The sequence below is a fragment of the Eretmochelys imbricata genome, chromosome 1 (assembly GCF_965152235.1).
Source record: "Eretmochelys imbricata isolate rEreImb1 chromosome 1, rEreImb1.hap1, whole genome shotgun sequence".
In the NCBI taxonomy this organism is placed as follows: domain Eukaryota; kingdom Metazoa; phylum Chordata; order Testudines; family Cheloniidae; genus Eretmochelys; species Eretmochelys imbricata.
Genome location: NC_135572.1, coordinates 77,247,870 through 77,270,508, shown reverse-complemented (window position 1 = coordinate 77,270,508; position 22,639 = coordinate 77,247,870). Strand labels below are relative to the sequence as shown.

General features: G+C 37.7%; 1 protein-coding gene across 2 annotated transcripts in view; it reads left to right on the top strand.

Annotated features, from left to right (window-relative positions):
* Positions 1-22,639, top strand: part of KLHL1 (kelch like family member 1) — a 456,335-nt gene that overhangs the window by 109,302 nt on the left and 324,394 nt on the right. The window lies entirely within an intron of this gene.

Genomic DNA, 22,639 nt, shown 5'->3' with positions numbered 1-22,639 from the left:
TAGTGGGTTTTTCTTCACTGAGTTTTTAAAACAAGATTTGTTGTTTTTGTAAAAGCTATGCTCTAGGAATTGTTTTTGAGATGTTCTATTTCCTGTGCTATACAGAAGGTCAGACTAGATATTCACAATAATTTCTTCTGAATTTGGAATCTAGGAATCTACTACTACTATATCTGGATGAAAAAATCAATAGGTACCATAAAGGAATAAAAGGAATCTGTACTTTGTTCGGTGAACTCACAATCTTTAGACTGTCACAGATCCACCAATGCCCCTAATTGCTGGGTTTTATATTTAGATGGATGAATTAGCCAAAAGATGAGTAACATCACAAGGTGACAGGGATTTTTCCCAGTGCTTTGTGTCTGAGAAGGCTCCTTTGTGTTGTTTGTTTCAGCAAACATAGTACCTAAAATATCTTAGCTTATGAAATGCAGCACTGTTGTTTTCCCTGGAAGTATGTGAGTAAGTGATGCATAGGTCTGTAATCACATCTTTCTTTTATCAACATGACTTTTAGAGCACAAGGGTATTTTGTTACAGCCAGTTTTGTGACATAACCACTGAAATGGTTCTACTTTGAGAGGTATATAAATCAACATCAGTTCAGAATTCTGCTTTAAATTTAACCTTTAACTTTATACACACACAATAACATTTCAAATTACAGCATTCCATATTTAATAATAACATTCATAAATTACACAGCAATAAAATATAATGGCATTTTTAGTCATTTTAATTAAAAGTGTAGTTATGGGGGCAGTTATCTATAGTTACAAAAACAATAATCAGTTCTTCTCCAGTTCAACTGAAGAAGCGTTTCAAATCAGGAGTGTCAGAATCAGGCCCCGAGGTCAAATGTTGAAACAGTGCATTTAGGTTTGCTTTTTAGTACAGCAAAGTAGCAAACCCAAATCACCTTTTTTCTGTGGCAGGATTTAAAGTAACACAGTAACAATTAGGACAAGAGTCACCTTGCAGATCCCACAATATACTTTAAATCAAAAAATCCTTTAGATGATGATCCAGCCTGTTATATTATCCTGACTAAATCTTTGGAAGAACCACAGACTGTCACCAGAAAATCCATTGGAGGTCTTATGCTGTGCTCAGTGTTGGATGGAGTGAATGCCTGCTACAATTGAGGGGAACTGCGCCTGTAGTCTCCTCTATGGTCCAGCAAGGGCACCAATGCTTGGGCTTCCTGCTCCCCAGCCATCACCTCTCTTGGGTAGAGATATGCATCCTTTTCCCTCCTGACCAGGGTATTTTCAGGCTGAATAGTTCCATGTCTACACTGTGAATTGCCCAGCAAAGTCAGACTGCAAAGTCAGGCCTGTTTTACTTTTCTCCTCAGAGACAGTAAACAGTGTAATCACCACTGTTAAGTTTCCACAGCCTTTTCTAAACAAGCACAGTTTTCTAAAGGTAAAAGCAATACAGAGAAAATATATTAAAACAATAACACCTATACACATACTAGTAGGCTTACCAGAGATCACCCCATCTTCACCAAAGCTCTAACTGGTGAACAGTCTGTCATACAACAACAAGGGATTTTTCTGCAATTACAAGTTCATGACCTCTTTTGATAAGAGCAAGAACCTCATGAATCTGGGCGTTGCTTCTTTATGCCTTTAAGGCTTTTTGATCCTTGGACTAGGTAATTTGTTGATAAAGGTGCCTTCTCCAGAGCAAAGCTTCAAAATATCAGGTCCATAAATGGGTATTTGCATTCCCCTACTCCTAGGTATTTCCTAGGGAACCTAATCAATTAATAGTTTATTCTGGTGTTAGCCCATTGTTTTAAGAGAGTTATTTGAAACTCATAATGCTTCCCAAGATTTACATGTCTTCAAGATAAGTTACATACAATCCCCGAATAACACACAAACATTTTCATTTTTAAAGCAATGAGCTCCTAAAATACTTCAACTTAATTTAATAAGGTTTGTCCAGGATGTTGCAGGAAATTGCCATTTCTATCACAATGTGTTTTTTGGGAGGTTTCCTCCTGGTGTGAAACTTATTCTGGGTGAAATTCACTCCAGCTGCATAGCACTTAAGTAAATATGGACTCATGTCTTAGCCCCTGGACCAGAACCAAATTATCGTTTTACAGAATGGCATGCAGACCAGTTGTGCGGCTTACAGGAGTGCACAGGTTTTGCTGCATGACTGCTTAGCAACTGACCTTCCCACCCTCTTTTCTGTGCAGTGTCAGTATGAAACTTTAGTGATTTGGACAATCTTATGTCCTCTGCACTAAAGGTCAGTTTCACCAAGTGGGAAGATAGGAGCAATATGACTTACAATTAAATACTGCACTATCAGGTCTCAGTGTCATGCTTTAAGGGATTCCTGGTAAACAGATGCACATCACTCTTGTTATCTGTTCAGCCATGATCTATAGCCTTCAACCACATGAATATGTGGCCTGGAAAGTTACTGGTGACTTTGGCTGCAAGCTCCATGGGACCAAACTTTCAAAGCAAGGATACACTGGGTGCACCCACAAAAACTTTCATTTACTAACACAGTGGCAAAATTTAACTTTTGTCTACACATGCAATTGCTCAAACTTTGGGTGTAAGTATAGGGATTTCTTTGTTCAGAAATGGTGTTTGTACAGTTTTTAGGAAATTCTGTGGAAATTTGTCACTAAATGATTCCTTCTTTAACTGTAGTTTTAAGACTTGTGAAAGTTGTTAGATTTACAAACCTGTTTTCTGAAGTCCGCTGTTTATCCACAAAAGAGGGAGAGCACAAGTGATGAGTGAAAGCTACCCCTTGTAGCTACATGACTTGATGTAATCAAAGTTTAATTTTTCCTGCCCATTCAATACTTATCCTTACTGCAGGCACCTCAAAAAGGATACATAGTAGCATCAATAGTAGTGGTGATTTTTGTTATATGGACAATCTATTTGTCTATAAATTGTTCTGAGACAATAGACTTACCGTAGGCTGCCAAACAGCCATTGGTAGTGATTTCCAGTCAGCACTTCTGTGATTTGGATTGGAAAAAATGACCTAGAGGTGAAAGGCTCTACAGTGCATTACCACTCCCTTGAGCTGTCTTGCCTCCCAGGCTCTTTATTTGTGTGTGTAAAGATGTATAAGAGAGAAAGGTCTCTTTCTGAGTTGTAGTGAATAATCTACTCTGAAAGGGCAACAGAAGAGGCAGTGTAAATGCTGCATGAAGGACCAAGCAAATGACAGAAAAGAAAACCAGAAATTGATCTGGAAAATAAAGTGATTTTCTGGCAGTAGGTTGATACTCTAATTTTTGGAGTGTTTTTGAGATACCATCTCAGTTAAGTATTATTGTAAATGTCAAACAATCATGTTCTTGGAATAGATGGCAAAATATTTGGAGTTTCATAGATCAAATTGCTATTCTTTAAAATATTAGGGAAAATTTTGCTTTTTCATTTTTGGAAGTTGTACATTATATTGGACTAGCTGAATAGAATATTTTGGGATCTACCATGGATTTTATTTAATTGCACTGCATAGACAGGCTATGGCAACAAGGTCAATTAATATGAAAGAAAAGGACAAGAAATTCTTTATTCAAAGTTCCATTAGGTCTGAATTTAGGCAGGTAGAAAAGTACATTTGTATATAGCACATTGGATGCACGCTGCCACTGCTTTTCACTGTAATGCAGAGCTCAATTATATCAAATTGTTGGTGTAAATAAGACAGAAAAGAAAAGAAAAACAGTATTTGAATATTTTATGCTATTGGCCCAATCTCATAGCTGCTGTATGTAAAGACACACATTAAAGTCCAAAGGGAATTTTATAGGGAGAATGGCTGCAACTGCAACATTATGTAGCTACTTTTGTGCATTAATTTAGCTTTCCCAGTCTTAACATGCATCCTTCAAAATGTTTTCCACAACTATTTTAGCAGGGAAGCTTGTGACTTTAATTTGTGTATATCCTCTTTATTCTCTCACCTGCTATGGACTGACATTTTTTGAGTCTGGAATTCTAAAGACATTTGAACAAGGACAATCATAAAAATAAAAATACTGGACAAAGCGTGCTTTTGGAGAGCTAATTTTTGCATATTTAACAGGCTCTCTGATTCATTAGCCAAATCCAAATTAGTTGTACTTACTAATGCTATTTCTTACGTTACTAGTGTCAGTAAAATGTTAACCCCATCCATCAAAAGAATAGTTCCTGAAGAACATACTGTTAGTACTAGCTACCAAACCCTGAAGTTCATGCTGTTGAAACTGTCAATCCTGAGACAGGATCCCTATCCATTCCTCTTCCGTTGAATGAGTTTATAAAGGATCAACATCTGCTGTAGTGTCACAAAAGCCAGCAGATGGTCTTACCTATGCTTCATGTTTCATTCTGTTTGGAAGCCAGTTGCACAGACGTGATAGTATTATCCAATTCTAAAGCTATTAAGGAATAATACCAGTGAACAGACTCCTTTTTCTCCCCTTTCATTTACATAACTTTGAGTGATCCTGACTATGTCTCCCGTATTTAAAACAAACAAACACAAAAAACTGGTTGTTTCACAATAGTAAATACAAGCATATGTTTGTGTGCATGTCTGGGGAATACACAATGGCATTTGGCCTCCCTGTAGTCCTGCATTATTACAAACATGAAATCTGCTACTCTGGCAAATTATTCTCATAGGGTGATTCTTACCCTTGTTCCCACTTATATCTTAAATGCATAGTGTGAAGAAGATAATTGCAACAATAACAAAAATCCTTCTAAAGTAGGATATTCCCCATCCTATGCAAAGAACGTTAGACTTCCATGACCACACTACTAGGCTTCTGAATTTTTTGTTTCCACAGAATCACACTTACGTTGATATACAAAAATAAAACACGCTGAATTGTGTCTACTATCTATAATCTTCTGTCACCTAATTAACTTTAAAAACAAACAAAATCAACCTTACCATCTCCCTTTCTCTCTTCCCTTTCTCTCTCTCTTCCCTCCAGAAACTCTCCACTGTCTCCCTAACCCCTCAGTGTAATTTCCCCAGAAAACTCTCTTGCCTTTGCAAAAGGCTGTACTCTGATCAGATGGCAGGGGTCAGTATGCTGACTCCAGTGACTATCCTTAGAGTAAGGAGTGGGTGGAGGGTGCACCCTTTTGCATCCCTACGTTGACAGACCCATATGGTCTGGGCATTAGATATGGACCTGAACATATCTGAACCCATTAGATACGAGCTGCTGACACTCTATCTGTAATGATGCATCTTTAATGTGTCCATTATTTAAATCAGGTTTGGTTGGGAGAAATTCCACAGCACTGTTTATAAATATCCTTTTCATTGTTCTCTCTTTATGTCCTCCTTTGTTTCAGTATATGTCCAGCCACTGAATGATAAGTGTGGGGTGGTAGTGGGGATATTGTACTGGACACTGTGGTGATTTTATTTCTACTAAGCAGGTCAGGTACCAACTGCATGACCTGAACCTTTTTCTAGTAGCTGGAAAGATAGGCTTGTCAGTGGCTCGCAAGCTTTTTCTTATAACAAAGGGTACTAAGGCAGATCATGCATAACAATATCCATTCATCCTTATCTTCAGGCTCAAACTTTCAGTCCATTGTTATAGCTGAGTTACAAACCTGTAAAAATAAGGGTTGATTATACAGGAAGTGCCAACATACTGGGTTAATAGGAAGCACCAAGGTTAAGAGAATTACTTCAGTTCAGTAGGAGAACTTTTAAGTCTGTTTTGTCAGTCCTCCTCAGAAAATGAAAAAGGCTTGGGGTCAGATCCTTATCTGGTGTAAATCAGCATAGCTCAGCTGATGGTGGACTCCTGGTATCATGAATTCCTTGTGTTGCTAGGGCCCACTGGGAGTCTGGTAGTGTATGCTAGAGAAGGAGTTCTCTCCTCTCCCTCTTGTTGCTGCAGTTGCCTCAGTCCCAGCCCGGTGTTTCTCTTACCCACAACCCAATGCCAGGGCAGCTTCTTAGTCTATGCACCCTTGGATCCAAATACTGTACATGTGGAGTCAGGCAGGGAGGAATACCTCCAGCTCACCACCCATCAGTACCTCCTCACAAATCTCCTGCTCGTCAATACCAATCCTCCCACCCAGCAACCTTCCACATAGTATCACTAGTCCCTTTGCCCCACAAACTTTCCACCAAGCAACACTGGCTCCACCCCTCCCATAGCAAGACCAGCAGTCCATTCCTCACTCTACTTTCAGAAACATTTTACAGCCTGTACATGCAATCCACTGGATACTGCCTCACAAACCATCTTGAGCAGCACTGCCTTAGAGAGTGTAGAATTTGACAGGTAAGAATTCCGAGTCTATAAAGGTAGATTGGACCATTATTGTTAAATAAAATAGAACAATACATTTTTGTACAGGGTATGTGAAGGCTGTAGAAAGACTGGATTTTATACTATAAAAATTGAGAAATGGTCCCTGGGTGATCATGCCATTAAGACTATTAAAATGTACAGTTGAGTGGAGTTGGAGGTATAAATTCAATCTGAGTTTTGGCATAACCTCAATTTTCAGTTCCTAACTCTGCCACCTGAATCTTGTTCTCTCAACATAACATTTTATATAGTATTAACATAGTACCAAATATAATGCAAAATTAACTTATATATCAAAAAAGTGTTTTATGATGGCAGTTTTGTGAATAAGCAAGGGTTTTTCCAGCAATATCAGTTGGTTAATTAAAATATTAATTACGGCTGTCAAGTGATTAAAAAAAATAATAGCACTGTTAAACAATAATAGAATAATATTTACATAAATATTTTTGGATTTTTTTCCACATTTTCAAATATATTGATTGACTTTCTCTTTTGGTGGTTTGGGTTCTGTAGTTTCCGCATCAGAGTGTTGTTCTTTTAAGACTTCTGAAAGCATGCTCCACACCCCGTCCCTATCAGATTTTGGAAGGCACTTGAGATTCTTAAGTGTTGGGTCAAGTGCTGTAGCAACCTTTAGAAATCTCACATTGGTACCTTCTTTGTGTTTTGTCAAATCTGCAGTGAAAGTGTTCTGAAAACGAAGAACATGCTGGGTCATCATCCAAGACTTCTATATCATGAAATATATGGCAGAATATGGTAAAACAGAGCAGAAGACATACAATTCTCCCCCAAGAAGTTCAGTCACAAATTTAATTAACTCATTATTGCTTTAAGGAGCATCATCAGCAAGGAAGCACATCCTCTGGAATGGTGGTGGAAGCATGAAGGGGCATATGAATGTTTAGCATATCTGGCATGTAAATACCTTACAATGCTGGTTACAAAAATGCCATGCAAATGTCTGTTCTCACTTTCAGGTGACATTGTAAATAAGAAGCGGGCAGCATTATCTCCTGTAAATGTAAATAAACTTGTTTCTCTTAGGGATTGGCTGAACAAGGAGGAGGACTGAGTGGACTTGTAGGCTCTAAAGTTTTACATTGTTTTGTTTTCAGTTATGTAACAAAAATAATCTACATTTGTAAGTTGCTCTTTCATGATAAGAAGATTGCATGATGGTACTTGTATGAAGCGAATTGAAAAATACTATTTATTTTGTTTATAATTTTTCAGCAAATATTTGTAATCAAAATAATATAAAGTGAGTACTGTACACTTTGTATTCTGTGTTGTAATTGAAATCAATATATTTGGAAATGTAGAAAAACATCCAAAATATTTAATACATTTCAATTGGTATTCTATTGTTTAATAGTGCAATTTAAACTGTGATTAATCACAATTTTTTTAATCACAATGTTTTTTTTAGTTAATTGCGTGAGTTAACTGTGATTAATCGACAACCCCAATTTTAATGTACTGTAAAAGAATTACAAACCTCTTCACTCCAGTTGTAATGATTTTACTGTTTTATATACTTGCTTGCACTTAGAGGTTAAGGAGATCATAATTCAATAATTTCAGTTTTCTGAAGTAAAAGAAAGCCAATTCCTGGCAGAGACACAAGGGAATTGTGTTCACGTAGTGGTACAACATTTATTTACTCACTTGGGACCAAATTCTTCATTGTCCAAAAAGAAAAAGTAACCAGAGGGGAACACTTTTGTGGGGTTCAAATAGCAGCCCTGCTCCCCATCCCATGCACAGCATGCTGTCTCAAGGGTGTGTGTAATTTTGACTGCTCCTGCCAATGTAAAAGGACATGGAGAGGGCAGGAAAAGAGGGCTCCCCTCGGTTTCTCTCTGTTGTAAGAAGCCCCTCCTGGTTTCCCTTAAAGGGTTGAAATTCCTCCTCAGTATCTACCGGTGGCACTTCTCTAAGTTGGAAGTTTGGCTGTGCTCCTATGTTGCTTTTCAGGTGCCAGCAGTTTTAAACAGTGAAGTCTCCTGTGACTTCTGATGCTGTTTTCTGGCTATGTGCCTCATTTTCAACACAAATGACTCATATTCCTCCAGCTCCTGTTTTTTCTTTTCATATAGCTGGTGTATTATGTGGGTTTAACTTTGGTCTGTAGCTGCATCATGTGCTTTATAATAAGCTTTATAGTAAGTTTTCTGCTGTGTATACCCTTCAGGAATTAAAATGCATTTGTTTGCAAAGTAATGTATTAGGTGAGAACCAACAAGACAAAAATCTGTATAAAAATGTGAATGAACTAGAGAAAGCTAATGAGGAAATTGATTTAAGTGTAAACATAGGTTACAGTAAGGTGTAAAGATAGGTGACAGTAATTTGTTTACATGTGTAATGTAACCAGAGTGCAATGGTGGATCCATTGGCAGAAAGATTAGCTATAAAACAGATGACAAGGATCCTGTCATATTAGGTTCATTTGGAATAATGGGAAAAATATGCCCCAAACAAGGTTGAAAGAGCAATGGGTCCTCTATCAGCAGTGCATGGGAGATGGAGCAACACAACAGGAAAACTCTGCAATGCTTTCCCATTGAGGAACACCACTCGATGGCAATGCAGACAAGATTGTTTAGGAGTAGGACAAGGAAAAAGCAGAAAGCCTACAAGGAGTGGAAGATGGGAGGGATTAGCAAGGAAAGTTACTTTATTGAGGTCAGAACAGGGATAAAGTGAGAAAGGCCAAAAGCCATGTAGAGTTGGACCTTGCAAAGGGAATTAAAACCAATAGTAAAAGGTTCTATAGCCACATAAATAAGAAGAAAACAAAGAAAGAACAAGTGGGACCACTAAACACTGAGGATGGAGTGGAGGTTAAAGATAACCTAGGCATGGCTCAATATCTAAACAAATACTTTGCCTCAGTCTTTAATGAGGCTAATGAGGAGTTTAGGGATAATGGTACGACGTCAAATGGGAAGGAAGATATGGAGGTAGATATTGCCACATCCGAGGTAGAAGCCAAACTTGAACAGCTGAATGGGACTAAATCGGGGGACGCAGATAATCTTCATTGAAGAATATTAAAGGAACTGGCAGATGAAATTGCAAGCGCATTAGGAAAAATTTTTAATGAATCTGTAAACTCAGGGTTTGTACCATATTACTGGAGAATTGCTAACATAGTTCCTATTTTTAAGAAAGGAAAAAAAAGTGATCCGGGTAACTACAGGCCTGTTAGTTTGATATGTGTAGTATCCAACATCTTGGGGAAAAAAAAAATTGAAGGAGAAAGTAGTTAAGGACATTGAGGTCAACGGTAATTGGGACAAAATACAACATGGTTTTACAAAAGGTAGATCGTGTCAAACCAACTGATCTCCTTCTTTGAGAAGGTAACAAATTTTTTAGACAAAGGAAACATAGTGGATCTAATTTACCTCACTTTCAGTAAGGCATTTGATACGGTTCCACATGGGGAATTATTAGCTACATTGGAAAAGATGGGGATCAATATGAAAATTGAAAGGTGAATAAGGAACTGGTTAAAGGGGAGACTACAGTGGGTCACACTGAAAGGTGAACTTTCAGGCTAGAAGGAGGTTACTAGTGGAGTCCTCAGGGATCGGTTTTGGGATCAGTCTTATTTAATCTTTTTATTACTGACCTTGGCACAAAAAGCAGGAATATGCTAATAAAGTTTGCGGACAACACGAAGCTGGAAGGTATTGCCAATACAGAGAAGGACTGGGATTTCATACAGGAAGATCTGGATGATCTTGTAAACTGGAGTAATAGGATTAAATTTAACAGTGAAAAGTGCAAGGTAATGCATTTAGGGATTAATAACAAGAATTTCTGTTATAAACTGGGGCAAACTTCTCTAATCATAATAAAACTATGCTTTTGACTGATGTGTATGTGGAGATGTAAGATTTGGGTATGTACTTGCTGCAAAACAGGTGTGCCAACTAATGTTCTTATTAAATATTAAATTGAGTGTGAATGGGAAGAATGAAATCCATAGAACATTTGGAAAATATCCTATAATGTTTATCCAGAGTATGTGCTACTATTGTTACTGGAGATCTTCTATTGGATGAATAGATCACATGACCACCTGTTGTAAAAGTGTACCAGCAGAGAGCAGTTGGATTTGTCACATTTAGGGAGGAAAAAAACCTCCAAAACCTCTTCCTGGCATGGAAACCCTTGGCCAAATACCTTTCTTACATACAGTTATGTACTAAATTGATATTATAGGCAATATTAACGTTTATCCTGTATAGCCCCATTGAAGTCAATGGAGATGCTCAGTGTAAAAAAGAGTAGAATTTGGCTCCACAGTTATAAATTACATTATGAAATAAAATAACAAATAACTCCTTGTAACTGATCTAGTAAATTATAATTAGACATACCACCTCTAACTGAGTCAGATAAAGGGAACAAAAATAATAAACCAAGTCTTAGTGATACCCTAATATTAAGAGTTATTCTGGTCAGAAGAAACTTTACTTCATCTGAGATCACTTATCAACTAAGTGATCTTGCACTGTTCAAGTTAAAGGGAATTTTACCCTTCCAAATTGAGGAGCACTGATCTATGTTGGCTTTCTTCATTGCAGACTAGATCATATTAGGTTGAGCTGGGACAGAAACATGGCTACTTTTAATTCAATGGCAATATTCACATTGCAATGCTGGCCACCAAGGAGAAGGTTATATTTGATTTAATATATTCATCACTTTACTATGAATGGTTAGATTTGCCCACATAGATCATATTATAAGTTTCCACTACATAGAACTACTATATCTCTTTGATATTTTTATTGTTTCTTTGTCTCTCTTTTCTTAGTTAAATGTAATTTCATTTTAAACAAATTGTGAACCTACAGCCTGACATTACATGAATATTAGTTGCATGTGTACATTACCAGAAGTGTTCCTATAACAAGGTCACATGAACACAAACATAAGAAAATTTTAACTAAACAAACAGTTACCATCTATCAACACGGGCAGGGGAGAAGAAAAATATTACTGCCAAATTATTAACTATTAACATCTAAAAGCATGTTAAATATACAAACTAGTCATCTCATTATAGCAATAGATAGTCAGATGTCTCAAGAAATATTCAAAATGATATCAAACATTATAATTCTACGAAGAAAATGAGCAGTGTGAATAACATATGTTTTGCCCACTCTTCAATATCAAGCATAGTCAAGTTTGCAAGCCTCATCCTTTAAAATTAAGTCTAGTTAATCTGTTTCTGCATTCTGACTTAAATTATTCAGGGGGTTTTCAGACAGTCTAAACATTTTCATTGACTAAAATAAAAATGGATATCATGTAATTTTGCCTAATTTAAACAAGAGAATTCATACCAAATTATTTGATGTGGGTTATATGAAACTGGTACTCAGTCAATGACAACACCATGGAATTTGAGGTATAAAAACATAAGAACCACTAGACTGGATCCTACGAAGGGTCCATCTAGCCCAGTATCCTGTCTTCTGACAGTGCCCAATGCCGTGTGTCCCAGAGGGAATGAACAGAACAGGTAGTGACCAAGTGAGCCATCCTCTGTTGCTCACGCCCAGCTTCTGACAAACAGAGTCTAGGGACACCGTTCCTGTCCATCCTAGCTAATAGCCACTGATGGACCTATCCTCCATGAACTTATCTAGTTCTTTTTTGAACCCTGTTATAGTCTTGGCCTTCACAAGGTCTTCTGGCAAGGAGTTCCACAGGTTGACTGCATTCTGTGAAAAAAAACACTTTTGTTTGTTTTAAATCTGCTGCCTATTAATTTTAAATCAAAATCTAATTTCTAATTAAATCTAATTTCATTTGGTGACCCCTAGTTCTTCCGTTATGAGAAGGAATAAATAACACTTCCTTATTTACTTTCTCCACACCTGTCATGATATTATAGACCTCTATCATATCCCCCCTTAGTCATCTCTTTTCCAAGCTGAGAAGTCCTAGTCTTATTAATTTCTCCCCATATGAAAGCAATTCCATAGCCCTAAGCATTTTTTGCCCTTTTCTGAACCTTTTCCAATTCCAATATATCTTTTTTTTGAGATGGGGGGACCACATCTACATGCAGTATTCAAGATGTGGGCATACCATGCATTTATAAAGAGGCAATATGATATTTTCTGTCATATTATCTATCCGTTTCTTAATGATTCCCAACATTCTGTTCGCTTTTTTGACAGCTGCTGCCCTTTTGAGTGGAAGTTTTCAGAGAACTATCTACAATGACTCCAAGATCTCTTTCTTTAGTGGTAACAGCTAATTTAGACCCCCATCATTTTATATGTATAATTGGGATTATGTTTTCCAACGTGCATTCCTTTGCATTTATCAACATTGAATTTCATCTGCCATTTTGGTGACCAGTCACACAGTTTTGAGAAATCCTTTTTCAGCTCTTCACAGTCTGCCCGGGACTTAACTATCTTGAGCAATTTTGTATCATCTGCAAATTTTGCCACCTCACTGTTTACTCCTTTTTCCAGATAATTTATGAATATGTTGAATAGGACTGGGCCTAGTACAGACCCCTGGGGAACATCACTGTTTACTTCTCTCCATTCTGAAAACTGACCATTTATTTCTTCCCTTTGTTTCCTATCTTTTAACCAGTTCACAATCCATGAGAGGACCTTCTTTCTTATCCCATGACAGCTTACTTTGTTTAGGAGCCTTTGGTAAGGGACCTTGTCAAAGGCTTTCTGCAAATCTAGATACACTATATCCACTGGATTCCCCTAGTCCACATGCTTGTTGACCCCCTCAGAGAATTCTAGGAGATTGGTGAGGCATGATTTCCCTTTAGAAAAACCATGTTGACTCTTCCCCAACAAATTACGTCCATCTATGTGTCTGGCAATTTTGTTCTTTAATATAGTTTCAACCAGTTTGCCTAGTACTGAAGTCAGGCTTACCAGCCTTTAATTTTCGGGGTCACCTCTGGAGCCCTTTTAAAAAATTGGCATCACATTAGCTATCCTCCAGTCATTTGGTACAGAAGCTCATTAAAATGATAGGTTATATACTACAGTTAGTAGTTCTGCAATTTCACATTTGCGTTCCTTCAGAACTCTTGGGTGAATACCTTATGGTCCTGCTGACTTATTACTGTTTAATTTATCAATTTGTTCCAAAACTTCCTCTAATGACACCTCAATCTGGGACAGTTCCTCAAATTTGTCACCTAAGAAGAATAATTTGGGTCTGGGCATCTCCTTCACACCCTCAACTCTGAAAACAGATGCAAAGAATTAATTTAGTTCTACCGCAATGGCCTTATCATCTTTGAATGCTCCTTTAGCGTCTCGATGGTCCAGTGACCCCACTGGTTGTTTAGCAGACTTCCTACTTCTGATGTACTTAAAATTTTGTTTGCTATTACTTTTTGAGTCTTTGGCTAGCTGTTCTTCAGATTCTTTTTTGGCCTTCCTAATTATATTTTTATACTTCATTTGCCAGAGTTTATACTCCTTTCTGTTTTCCTCACTAGGATTTAACTTCCAATTTTTAAAGGATGTCTTTTTGCCTCTCACTGCTTCTCTTACTTTGTTGTTTAACCACAGTGGCTCTTTTTTGGTTTTCTTACTATGTTTTTTTTTTTTAATTTTGGATATACATTTAAGTTGAGCCTCTATTATGGTGTCTTTAAAAAGCTTACAAGGATTTTACTTTTGGTGCTGTACCTTTTAATTTCTGTTTAACTAACCTCCTCATTTTTGTGTAGTTTTTCTTTCTGAAATTAAATGCTGCAGTGTTGGGCTGCTGTGGTGTTTTCCCCACCACAGGGATGGTAAATTGAAATATACTGTGGTTACTATTACCAAGTGGTCCAGCTATATTCACCTCTTTTACCTAATCCTGTGTTCAATTGAGGACTAAATGAAGAATTGTCACTCCTTTTGGGGTTCCAAGACTAGCTGTTCCAAGAAGCAGTCATTTAAGGTATCAAAAAACTTTATCTCTGTATCCTGTCCTCAGGTAATATGTAGCCATTCAATATGGGGATAGTTGAAATCCCTCATTATTATTGAGTTTTTTTTTATTTTAATAGCCTCTCTAATCTCCCTAAGCATTTAACAGTCACTATCACCATCCTGGCCAGGTGATCGGTAATATATCCCTACTGATAAATTCTTATTATTCAGGCATGGAATTACTATCCATAGAGATTCTATGGTACAAACAGAAATGTATAGTTTTTGATTAAACTTTCAAGGGGAAGGTTTCTCCACCCCAGCATTGGGGCGTGGGAGAGAACGAGACCCCACACCCAGAAATAGTCTATTGGCTAGGGTTCTCACCTGTTTTGCCTGCCAGGGTCTCTAGTGACTCAGGTGAGTGACATAACCACCAGACTATTGGGTATTCTTGGATGCTCTCTCTGTGTTTTTTCTCTTCATGAAAAAAAAATGGATAGGTCTTAGTTTTGTTCCACATCTGAATGAAAACAAATATTGAAACATAAAAATCTTTTACAAAATAAAATCCTTGTTTTCCAGTCAGCCCTACTAATGAGCTATATGGCTGAGGTTTGGCTGAAAGTTCCATTGTTGTAACTGTTAATCAGGACACTCTTGGACCGAACAACCTATTCAGTAACTTCTCAGTTGTTAGCCAGACAATAGCCGTACCTCACCCTGGATAAGGTGCTGCCCACTGACATCTTCTCCTGTGGGTCCACTTTCATTAACACTGTACATCTGTTTCAGATGAGTGTCCTTCTTTTTTGGGATGTTTTTATGTGTCTTCAATTGTTGAGCTGCAACACACCATGAAGCTTCTGAGCTTTGGCCATTAATTATAATAAAGTCTAAAATAAAATAATACTTACTTGTGCAGATGGCTCTTAACTTAAGTTTGTAGAATATTTTATATAGAAAACGTCTTTTAGAAATGTTTCTACTGAAAGTGTTAATTCCTTTCAAAGACAATTATACTGTCTAAGCTCCGTTTCAGGACTGGCTGCAAGATTGGGAACCTCATGTCTTATAGGACATGTATGAGCTTATCTTAGAAAAACAGATTTAGATAATCCAGAAACAAGAAGATGATTAAAAAGCAGAACTTCTGACTTTAAATCCTGCAGTCACTATTACAGGTAAAAAGAAAAGGATGCATCAGATGCATTCGATGAAGTGAGCTGTAGCACATGAAAGCTTATGCTCAAATAAATTTGTTAGTCTCTAAGGTGCCACAAGTACTCCTTTTCTTTTTGCGAATACAGACTAACACGGCTGCTACTCTGAAACCTGTCACTATTACAGGTGTTATACTTTGTCTGTGAACATCCCCTTTCACCAGAGTGAAGGTATTTGAGCTCTTCATGAATGCTAATTAATTGCTCCTTTACCGCTCATGTGAGAAAATAAAGCATACTTGTTACCATTTTACTGATAAGGAATTAAGGCATGGAGAGAGTAAGGGGCAGAAGTTTTGAAGCAAAAAAGCTCAACTCTTTTGAAAAATTTTCCATAAGTGTCACAATGGGAGCTACTGAGATCAGAGCACTTTTTGATGTCTACATCACTGGCACCAGAACCGGAGGGCACCAGGGGGCTATGGTCCCACACTTTTAAAAGTGGGAGGAACATGTCATCCACTTTTTAACAAAAGAAACATAAGAGCAGGAATGTCCCCTGCAGATTCTTCCCCTCCCCTCAGAATAATAGACTCTGCCGGGGAGGTGCTGCACTTCACCTTTCACCCACCAGTGGCTTTTGCGACACCAGTAGAGAGGGGAGCTAGCTCACTGCTGGAGCAGCCAGCTGCAGAGAGGAAGGGGGCACTTTGGCTTTGGCCCCCACACTTTTACAAAGTTTCCAGTGCCATTGAAAGCGGAGATGAGCTCTTCTAAAAATGTGTCTCCAGTTGTGGGTGCTGAGCACATGAAAATCTGGCTCTAAACTCTTTTCAAAATCCATACCATATGACTTGTTCAAGGTCACACTGGAAATCTGTATCCAAACTGGGAATTGACCCAGATTGCTACGGTCCCAGGCCAATGGTTTAGCCACAAGTCCATTGTTCCTGGTGTTATTTCTGCTTTTATCTAATTTTATTATTGTTTCCATATTGCCAACTCTATGTTAGATGCTTTACAGACAGATGTGAAGGCAAGTCAGATCTACACGCTGAAGAGTTCACAATCTCAATAGACAGTCACAGACATAAAAATGGGAATGGGAAACATTGGCAAGCAGTGTGATTAGATGATGTTTATGTAAGTATTCTGTTAATTTTATGATTTTTTCCTCATCAGGTTTAGTGCTTTATTTTGAGATGCCCGTTAGCAACTTTTTAAGGGAGAGTATTCCTAATGTTCATAAGTCTTGTGGCATTTTATTGTTCTTTATTTAGATTAATAACATTCTGATGCTATTTTGTATATGGTGCTCCCCCTGATCTCAGAGAAAATTTTGTACATGGAACATCAGATTGATCACACTCCACCTTTAAACGGGGGGGATGTTGTCCAGTTGGCTGAGGGAAAGGAAACAGTGCTCTACGGGTGTCGGGCGGGAGAGAGGTCAGACGCTGTTGCAAAATAGGGGAATGGGTCAGTGTGGCAACGCTTACTCATCCCCTGGGACAAGAAGGGCAGGAAGGTTGAAAAGAGGTAACCCTGGTGAGAGAAGCCCTTTTCCACCAAGCAGGCAAGGCAGCACCCACCTTCCCTCCCCTTTAGGGGACAAAATACTAGGTTTGATCAGGACCTGCTGTGGGCTTTGTGCTGACTGCCCCTTTTTAGGGGGACTGGTAAGGGATTTTTCCCACACCACCAGATTACCTTAGGTGGAGTGTTTTTGTGTTGTTGTTGGTTTTTTTTGCCTTCCTCACAGTGGGTTGGGGAGGACTTTGTTGACGTGAGGCGTGAAGGGAGTTAGGCTAATATGGCACAACTCATTAAGTAAGTGTGGGGCTGATGGCCAGTGTAGGTACTCCGTAGGGAAGGTATAGAGTGACCGGATAGATGGCTTGGTAAAGGACTTAAAAATGAGGTGTCAGTTAAAATAACAGAATGTGGAGGTGGGTGGTTTGGGGATCCTATGACCGTTACAGCACGGACCCAACTCCCTTTTCTTGTATCCCACCTAAATCCTCCTACAAGGGAATGTGGATGATAAGGTCTCAGCAATGGATTGGCTGTGGGACCTGGATGGAAAAAGAGTGGGGGCTGATGGAAGTCCCCCAGGTAGTTATTGAATGAACATGGGGTTACCTGCACTGTACACCTCTATCTGCTGTGCAGTCCCAGACATCTAATAATAAGTTACAGCCTGATTAAAACCATATCAAATGTCTCCTGTCCTTTCAGAATAGCTGGACAATCAGGTATATTTTGAATAGGTATTTGGATGCTATAATGCTTGAATGGTGCCTTGTGGTGACTAAGAAATGAGTTCGGTTACAAGTAGTTTGAGCCCCAAATTAGTCCCTGGACAAAAGTCTATTTTCAATGATATATTATACAGATTTAGCTCTAGGAAAGGAACAGATGATTTGTGCAACCAGTGAGCTTAATAAATAGATCTACACTTGACTTCATTTGCGTGTGTGTGTGGGTGTGAAAAAAATTGTGAAAAAATATTGTGAAATAGATAACAAAAAAAATTGTGAAATAGATAACAAAAATGTAACACAATCTTTGAACTGCAAATAAGTATTGATATAACTTTCCAGAGAGGAAAATTCAAAGTATTTCACTTTTATTGAGCACTCTGGATAAATTAGTTGTGATTAAAAAATTGAAGAAAAGTAATCTGTTTAAACTGCTGGTAACGCTTATAGTTACACCTTTGATTGCTAGTGGCAGACTGGAAACCAAACCTTTGATTAGAAACAAAACCACAATCGTTCTGTTACTGTAAGCAAGAGTTTAGAAGTGCTATAAAATTCTTTCTCTCTTGAATTTTAACAGTTGATCACTGATATAGGTGATGACTCTTGACAGACTATTTTAGATTAGAAACAGCAATCCCACAGATTAATGAACACAAATCACACAATAAACACTGGTTAGGGAAGAAATTATGTGAAGTTTTTTGTTGTCTGTGCTTGTAGAATATTTCTTGTGTTCATTTGCCAGTTTTAAAGAGTAGAATATATATATATATAATTAAGGAACTGTATTAATATATATATTATTAAGGAACTGTAGGTATTTTGTTTCTATAAAATATTTATCATAAATACTTAAAGTACAACATATTTTATACTAAATGAAACAGGTGGCAGATAATTGGATTTCTGGCTGGCTGATCCCTTTATAAATTGAAAAAAGTTAAATACAAGAGGGCAAATTATGTGTTCCAATAACAATGAAATCCTCTGATGTATCCCAGTTTAAGAGTTTCTCATTTAAGGCCTGGATTTCAGTGGTTAGAAGGAAAAGTGCATTCAAATTAGGTAGATAAAATAGACAATAATCATGGATATCTGAGTAAAGTGGTGGCATTTTACATTCTTCCTTTTCTATGGCTCTATCGCTATAAAATCTGAGTACCTATTTTACAGAGGTGTAAGTGTCTACACAAAGTGCCAGGCAGTGGAGTGTCCGACCCTACCAATACACATCACATTTTACTTCAAATTTCTTTCTCTTCTATTCATTTTGAGCCTTTGTGAGTCATACATTTCAAATGTTATTGTTTGCTATTTGTGTATTTGGGGCTCAGCAACTCAAGGGTTGCAGTGTCTCCATGTAATTGTTCAGTTTTCCCCGAGAGAGATAGAGAAAGAGAGAACCAGTGAGTGGTGACAACATAGCCCTCCGCTTCTCGCCATATCCTCTGGGCACCTCTCTCCAGTCGCTTTCCTATTGCCTTTGTTTTAGCTCCACCCTACTATCAGTCTTTTTACTACGTACATCTACGGCAGGGGTGGCCAACCTGTGCCTGAGAAGGAGCCAGAATTTGCCAGTGTACAGTGCCGAAGAGCCACAGTAATATGTCAGCAGCTCCTATCTGCTCCCATGCCCTGCCTGCCAGCCGCCCTGCCCATCAGCGCCTTCCCTCCCACCCTGTGCCTCACCCAGCATTCAGGAGGCTCTGGGGGGTAAGGAGAAGAGTGAGGGCGTGGCAGGCTTGGGGGAGGGGGCAGGAAGAAGCAGGGCCTTGGGGGAAGGGGTGAAGTGGGGGCAAGGCCTGTGGCAGAGGCAGGGGTTGAACAGTGAGCATTGGAACGTTGGCACCTGTAGCTCCAGCCCCGGAGTCGGTGTCTATGCAAGGAGCTGTTGATTAATCATAGTTAACTCACACAATTAACTCAAAAATTAATAGTGATTAAAAAATTAATCAAGATTAATCACAGTTTAAATCACATTGTTAAACAATAGAGTACCAACTGAAATTTATTCAATATTTTTGGATGTTTTTGTACATTTTCAAATATATTGATTTCAATTACAACACAGAATAAAAGTGTACACTTCTCACTTTATATTATTACTTTTTATTATAAATACGTGCGCTGTAAGAATGATAAACAAAAGAAATAGTATTTTTCAATTCACTTCATAAAGTACTGTAGTTCAATCTCTTTATTGGGAAAGAGCAACTTACAAATATAGCTTTGTTTTTCTCACATAACTGCACTAAAAACAAAACAGTGCAAAACTTTAGCGCCTATAAGTCCACTCAGTCCTACTTCTCGTTCAGCCAATCGCTAAAACAAAAAAGCTTGTTTACATTTGCGGGAGATAATGCTGCCAACTTCTTATTTACAATGTCACCAGAAAGTAAGAACAGGCATTCACATGGGACTTTTGTAGCAAGCATTGCAAGGTATTTACGGGCCAGATATGCTAAACATTCATATGCCCCTTCATGCTTCCACCACCATTCCAGAGGATGTGCTTCCTTGCTGATGATGCTCTTTAAAACAATAATGAGTTAATTAAACTTGTGACTGAACTTCTTGGGGGAGAATTGTAGGTCTTCTGCTCTGTTTTACTCACATTCTGCCATGTATTTCATATTATAGCAGTCTCGGATGATGACTCAGCACATGTTCATTTTAAGAACACTTTCGCTGCAGATTTGGCAAAACGCAAAAAAGGTACCAATGTGAGATTTCTAAAGATAGCTATAGCACTTGACCCAAGGTTTAAGACTCTGAAGTGCATTCCAAAATCTGAGAGGGATAAGATGTGGAACATGCTTTCAGAAGTCTTAAAAGAGCAACATTCAGATGTGGAAACTATCGAAACTGAACCACCAAAAAAGAAAATCAACCTTCTACTGGTGGCATCTGACTCAAATGATGAAAATGAACATGCATCGGTCCACACTACTTTGGATTGTTATCGAGCAGAACCCGCCATCAGCATGGACTCATGTCCTCTGGAATGGTGGTTGAAGCATGAGGGGACATATGAATCTTTAGCGCATCTGGCATGCAAGTATCTTGCAACGTCAGCTACCACAGTGCCACGAGAACACCTGTTCTCACTTTCAGGTGATATTGTGAAGAAGAAACGGGCAGCATTATCTCCTGAAAATGTAAACAAACTTGTTTGTCTGAGTGATTGGCTGAACAAGAAATAGTACTGAGTGGACTTGTAGGCTCTTATTTTTTGTACATAATTCTACATTTGTAAGTTCAACATTCATGATAAAAAAATTGCACTACAGTACTTGTAATGGGGGAACTGTAAAATACTATTTCTTTTGTTTTTTACATTGCAAATATTTGTCATAAAAAATATAAAGTGAGGAGTGTACGCTCTGTATTCTGTGTTATAATTAAAATCAATATATTTGCAAATGTAGAAAACATCTAAAATATTTATATAAATGGTATTCTGTTATTAACAGTGTGATTAATTGCACAATTATTTTTTTAATCACACGATTAATCACGATTTTTTAAAATCACACAATCACAAATAATTTTTAATCACTTGACACCCCTAATATAATATGGTACTTTAATAGGGACAATTGCACAAAGCTGAAAACAGTTATGAGCAAAATCAGTTGGGAGGAAGAATTTGATCAGAAAAGTGTGAATGATAATTGGGAATCATTTGAAAACACCTTACCTGATACCCAGAAATATACTGAGACTTTTAATGGTGTGTTTGCAATGGTACTAAGAAGGCTGACGTTTCTGTATACCAAACTCAGAACCTTTTTGAAAACTATTTAATGTTAGGCAGTGTGACAGGATCATATTAATGCCTTTGACTCTTCGAGCCTATATATTCCATCTAAGTTAATACAACAACAGGGCTGCAGCTCCACTCAACCATATCCTGTCTCATACTCCACATCATGTGGGTTCTCTCCATTCATTATTTTTTGTATGCTTTCTCTTTTTCGAGGTTGGGTACAACAAAATTAAATAGGTAGTACATTATAAATTGATTCATTGAGTAATACGTTCAATAAAGTTCTGTCAGTTCTTATTTTATATCAAGAAGTATAATTGGTTTACGTTCATATATATTGTTAAACTTGGCACGGTGTGGCTCAGCAGGGGAAGTGCAGAGGTGACTGTGTCTGTGCTCTGTAACCTAGAATCGTCTGCAGGCTGCCCTGAATTATACTTGCTGCCAACCACTTCAAGGGGACGCCATGACATCCAAGAATCAGTGTGGAATAGGGATGTTTTCTTAGTCTTGCCCTCTTTTACCTGGCAATAACAGCAGGATATAGTAGTGGAATAGCTTTGGATACAGACCAGATTTAGAATCTGAAAATATAAAATCTTTGGTAAGTGTATATGGAAAAAACAGAAATAGTTACTATAATAACTATTTTATACATTTAAAGAAAAATTGCAACCAGAGACAAGTAAACAGTCTTGATTTTTTTTTAAATTATTTATAGCATCTGTTTTTCCTGCTTTAACATATAATTGTGAAATTACTTTATTGACTTCAGTGGGAATTTTGCCTGTGTTGGGTATGTATAGTTAGGCCCTGTGTATGGTGCTGCGGAACTGTCAATAATGTCACTGGAATATTCTTGTTACTGGATTCTTTGAAAAGGCTGTATCATGGTTATCAATGATCAATAATCACCATATGTTATCTTTAGCATTTTCATTTTGGTAGAATATTTATACATTGTGATTGCTTTTTATTTATTGAGCATATCTTTGATATATTGGGATAAATTCTGCCCTCAGTTACTCTGATACCATCCTGTTGATTTAGATGATTTGCATAGGTTTGGTTGAGTGGAAGAATTTGATGAAATTCATGTGAAACACATCATTTTTAACACACCTAGATATGAAAAAAACCCACAGTTT